At 41.8% G+C, this 5,661-nt stretch overlaps 1 long non-coding RNA gene across 1 annotated transcript; it reads left to right on the top strand.

The window, feature by feature from the left end:
* The first annotated feature begins 4,516 nt into the window (after nt 1–4,516).
* On the top strand, nt 4,517–5,352 carry LOC115587690 (uncharacterized). Its single transcript, XR_003985133.1, has 3 exons — nt 4,517–4,600; nt 4,708–4,774; nt 4,954–5,352. It is a non-coding gene; the product is annotated as an uncharacterized LOC115587690 (long non-coding RNA).
* The last annotated feature ends 309 nt before the right edge of the window (nt 5,353–5,661 follow it).

The following is a 5,661-nucleotide window of genomic DNA, read 5'->3' on the forward strand; positions in this document are numbered from 1 at the left end:
AAGGGTGATTAGAGGAATTAGAGGGATGTGTTTGGTCCTAAAGTTAATTTTGTTGAAAGGAGATGAATGAGGAGTTGGGGATAACCTTGATGCCTGGATGGAAACCGAAAGGTGGCAACATGGGTGAGTAAGTGGACGAACTGACTGGTCAGAGTGGTGTTTTTATTGGACTTTGAGTTTGTAATGTTGATGGGGGTTTGGTCAGAGTGTGTGTTTGGTGGGGTTGTGAGGGCAAGTGGACTTGGCGGTGACTCTGCTGCAGAAAGAGCAGGTAGATGCATTACAACCTAGGTCGTTTGAGTTATTGCATACCATCGTGCCCTCCCCCTTTTTTTTCGATGCTGCTGGGAAGTGGGCCGTTGGTGGATAGTGGCATGTGGGCAGGGAGCGGGAATGTCTGTGATGGGGGAAGGAGGTGTAGAGGCTGTAGGTGCCCTGGTTAAACTGGTGAAGGCAGCTTGGGAGGAAAAAAAGGCATGGTAGGAGTAAAAACCTGTTCCACCAAACCGCAGAACTAGGCCCAAAATGGTGCAAAGGTAGTTGTACTGGATCTGCTGCTGAGGGAAGTTGAAAAGGGTGAGCGTCGTGTGGCTGAAGAGGGGAGGAAAGGAGGTGTGGCAGAAGCCAGAGTAAAGTTACCGGTGGTTGTGGGGTTGAAGATGGGTGTAGCGTTCCCCAGTCTCTGTTGCAGACGCTGTTCCTGTTCCTGGGTCAGCCAATGCCCCCCTGGCCCCTGGTTCTCTGGTGGCAGCCCGGCAAACACCTGCTGACCCACTATCAGGCCTCCCAGATAATCATTAGCAGCCTTCTATGAAAGCCAACCAGACCTGCCTCATGCCATAGTCCTGGTGCCTCAGTCTGTCCAGCTGTCATGGCTTGTTTTTAAAGCTTTCCTCTTGTTCTTTACCCTACCTGCTTCTTCAGTGTCTTGTGTTTGCCTTCTCACTATTGTTGCTACACGTAGCATCCAGTTTATTGTCTAAACATTAGCTCACACACAGTCTGATGAATGTCTGGTTTAGGCTTTTTAATTTAATCAAAGTTCAGCTTAAAATCAAGGCTGACTGAACCTTTGCTGTTTGCTGCCTCACCTTTGGAACAATATCACATTTAGTGTTCAGTTTGCTGATACGTCCACATTTAACCTGCGTTTTTTGTAAAGCAAGAGTAATAATAATTTCTTCATTTCATCTTGACTGTTCACAGGCACTCGTCTCTTCATACATGTTAATAATATAAAGAGGAAGGAAGCCAGCCAGTTAACACCTCGACGTGTTTAAGACAAGTGAACCAACCAGAGAGAGACAAACTGTCTCGTGACTGCGTCTTCCCTCTTTATGTAGAAGTGTTTGGTGAGATGAACTGACATTCAGTACTTCTCATGTATGTGATCAACCTGCTGATTTAACGGACGTGAGGAGAAGCTATGAGTTTAACAGCAGCAGCGAGTGGATTTGTTGTCGTCCTTCTCTCTGTACAAGGTACTGTATGTCTACATTGTTCCTGGAAGACTGTTAGCATGGTGGTTTCATAGTAAAGATTTGATGTGCAACAGTGCACAGTTGAAGTTAGTAAAGTTTCATTGTGTGGATGTACATAAATAGAACATACTGTACATTAACAATGTAAAAATCTGAGGGGAAAATCTGTTAAATAAAATGAATCTCTCTGAGGAACTTCCTCCATCGTTCAAACTTCCTCCAAACTCAACTTGAGCCTGCGTTCGTAGGTGTTAGAGGCTGGTCGATGTGCTCTGATGGCATAATTATCACAGGAACCACAGTTCAGAAATAACATGAATCTCTATCATGTCTTTCACCTCACAAGAAATGAAATACCATTCGAGTCACAAAATGCACATTTTTGTATAAAGAATGTGATCAAACTGAGTGTGTAAATGGAGGTGCTGTTTGCATTTCTCTACAGTTTACATTCACACTGTGCAGCAGCCTGACCACAGGAAGATAACCAGCTGACTCTTGTTTCATGTGTCACACTTTTCTTCTCAGTATTTCTCTCTAAGTGTTGTGTTAAAGTACACAGTGTCAACACATTGTTGCTCCTTCACTGCAGACTCTATGTGTTGTCCGTCTACAGTATTCTCGGAGATCATGTGCACATCTTTCACTGTTCCTTTGCTTTAAATATTCTCATGTAAACCTTAATGATTTGTACATTTCTTCATACCTCTGCTGACTTTGGCATGAAACATGAAACTCAAACAAGTTTTCATGATAAGATTAACTTTCCACACTGACTTGATTTAAGATGGCATAAAGGTCACAGTATTTTGGACTTCACAGGCTGAAGCTCCTCCACTGTAGTCAAAATCTGTCTCCTGATGTTTAGAGTCTGATTGTAGTTTCTGATCTCTGTGTTACAGTTATACAGGGTCAGGATGACTATGGAGTGACTTACAGCTCTCCTGAGATCTGTGCCTTAAAAGCATCAATAGTGGAAATAAGCTGCACCTACAGATACCCATCCAGAGTAGATGGCCGTGATACTGAAGTTAATGGAACAATCTGGTTTACCAAACTGAGTGGAAATCAACCTGTGGATCTGAAAACAGACTCAGATTATCAAGATCGTGTTGAGTACAGTTGTTCTGAGAAGAGCTGCACTCTGAGAATCACAGACCTGAGAGAGAGCGACTCAGCTGAGTACAAGTTCAGGTTCATAACAAACCAACCAGGTGGGAGATATACTGGTTCACCTGGAGTCACTTTGAGGGTCACAGGTATCATTTTCATATTTTAATTATCATAAATGTATGTGTGTGAATGTTGTGAATAAATGTGTGTGTGTTTGTTGACAGTTTGTCTAAAATTACATTCTTGTTCCTTCTTCACATCCAGATCTCCAGGTGCAAGTGACCGAACTTCCTTCTTCCTGTCCGGACCTGAAGTGTCACAGCAGTTGTCGTCTACCTGATCGTTCTTCCTACATCTGGTACAAAAATGGACAGAAAATTCAGTCAGAAATATCTCCTACTTATTCAGTGTACTATAATTCTACAGACAGTTTTTCCTGTGCTGTTGAAGGACATGAGGATTTCCCCTCTCCTCCAGTGTGTGAGTTTACTACACTAACATAACACCATCTGATGGAGTCTGATAACTACATGTATTTTAATATGGAGACCTTCATTGTGACTCTTCATCAACTGATCAAAATTAGAAATGATCAAAACTTTGTTTTATCTTTCAGGTGTTGATGGTCAAACCTGCAACAGAGTGATTTACACTGACAGAAGCATCTGTGCCTCCAAAGGCTCATCAGTGGACATTTCTTGCACTTACAGCAGTTATCAAACTATCAGGTCTAAATTCTGGTTCAGTCCTGAACGTTCTCATCAGTGGCAGAGTCCTTCACAGCCTGAGGACCTTAGTGAAGACTCCCAGTTTGCAGGTCGTGTTCAGGTCCTTGAATCAGAGAGAGGACGCTCCACTCTGAGAATCACTGACCTGACAGAGAGTGATTCAGCTCAGTATCACTTCAAATACACAACAGGAAGCTTTGAATGGAGGAGTAGTTTACCTGGTACAACTCTGATTGTCACAGGTACTGATGAACACACACTGATGTAGAACATCAACACAGAACATTTAGGAACAGAGAACATGTTGAAAATGATGGATCATCATGAGTTTGTGTAATAATTACTGTTGAGTTGGCACTAATGTTCACTGCTAGTTCTAGGAATAGTAACTGTTGTCTTGTCGTGTGTGTACATCTATCAGTGATTTCTGTTAGAACCAGTGATAATAATATTGTTTCTTGTTCTCATATCCAGCTCTGCAGGTGCAGGTGACCAGAATAACAGTCCACCAGTCTGATACTGAGGCAGAACTGAAGTGTCACAGTAGCTGCAGTCCAGCTGGTCGTCTTTCCTACGTCTGGTTCAAGAACAGACAGAAAGTCACAGGGGTGGAGACATCTTCTTTTAAAGGCCGGGTTTATCCTGGAGACATCATCTCTTGTGCTTTGAAAGGACATGAGAACTACGGCTCTCCTCCAGTCTGTGAGTTTGATCCACTGTATCAGGAAAAAAACACATACATTTCAATCACAACAGTCAATTGTCTGATAACATATTCTAATTCGTTGATATATGTTCATATCTCCTGCAGATGCTCCAAGACTTCCCTCTGTGTCAGTGAGTCCCTCTGCTGAGATAGTGGAGGGCAGTTCAGTGACTCTGACCTGTAGCAGTGATGCCAACCCAGCAGCTAATTACACCTGGTACAAGGAGAATGAAGACTCACCAAAAGCATCAGGACAGATCTTCACCATCACTGACTTCAGAGCTGAACACAGTGGGAATTATTACTGTGAAGCCCAGAACAGAAGAGGAAGGAATGAAACCACCGTACATCTGACTGTTGTGGCAGTGAGACTGGGAGACACTAATTGGTTAATTAACAGAAAAACTGATTAATGAATCCAAAAGTACTAGTGAGGTCCACTACAGTCTATCTAATATCTGTCTATCTCCTTTTCCAGGGAGCTTAAGAACAACAATGATGATAAATATCATCAGGTTGATTCTGGTGGTTCTGACGTCGGTTCTGCTGCTTCTGTTTTGTCTGTGGATGAGGTGAAACTACAAACATTAACATTAACTGATCTGTTACTTTGAATATCTACTTTCACGTTTTCTGAGTTTTTAATGACCATTTTTGTTTGTGTGTCGATTTCCTTCAGGAAGAAGAAAACTCTGAGCTCCACCACTGAACCAAATGAGCCCATAGAGACTGTGGAGATGAGAGAGGTACTGGACCACAGTGATGAGAAATCAGCACATTTACTGTCGATGTTTTTATAACAAAGATCAAGTTAAGAAAACAGTTCTGCTTTAAACATGTCTGAGTGTGTTGTCATTGAAAATCTAACTGTCCACGTTCCATTTATGAGGCCTTTGACTCTCATCTTGTTGTCTCTCCCCATCAGTTGGAGTCTGATCCTGATTACACCAACATCTCACCTTTGAACAGAGAAACTGCAGCATGTGGCAGAAGTTCTGAGTAGCATGCAGCTTTATGTTTACCTGTGCAGGTACATTACATATGTTAAGGATTATATTTGATATGCAAAATGCTGTTTTATCTTTTAATGCTCCTAAAGTAACATTTTATTCTAATGCAGTAACTTGCTTTAAAGAAATACTGATTGTTCTATCACATCACACCTGTCCTGGCAGAGAAAGACATGTGGAACAGGAAGCACAGTATCTCACAGCATGTACATTATATATTAAACACATTGAAATGTAACATGAGCCCAGCTCTATCACTCTGTAGCTGTAACATGTTCAAAGTACTGCAGTGGCTGATTGAAATAAACATCCAGCTTCCACAACAACTCTGTAGTTTGAACATCATGTCAGTTCCCTCTCTGTGCTGCAGAGGGCGACACTGTGCTGAAAGTTTTGGATTTCTGCTTTAAACAAACTCTTTCTGTGTTTAGTCTTCAGAATAAAAGGTTTTATTCATCAACAGTGGACACAAATAAAATGTGAATCACCTTTGTTTTCTCTGACTGTGTTCTCAGCACTTGTTTGGTTTGTATTTATTTAGTTGTATTTTTTGCAGTTCTTTAATTCTTGTATTGGCTCCTGCCTGCTCCTCCTGTTTTGTTGCTTTTTGTATTTTGTATTCA

Source organism: Sparus aurata, chromosome 1, assembly GCF_900880675.1.
Source record: "Sparus aurata chromosome 1, fSpaAur1.1, whole genome shotgun sequence".
In the NCBI taxonomy this organism is placed as follows: Eukaryota; Metazoa; Chordata; class Actinopteri; order Spariformes; family Sparidae; genus Sparus; species Sparus aurata.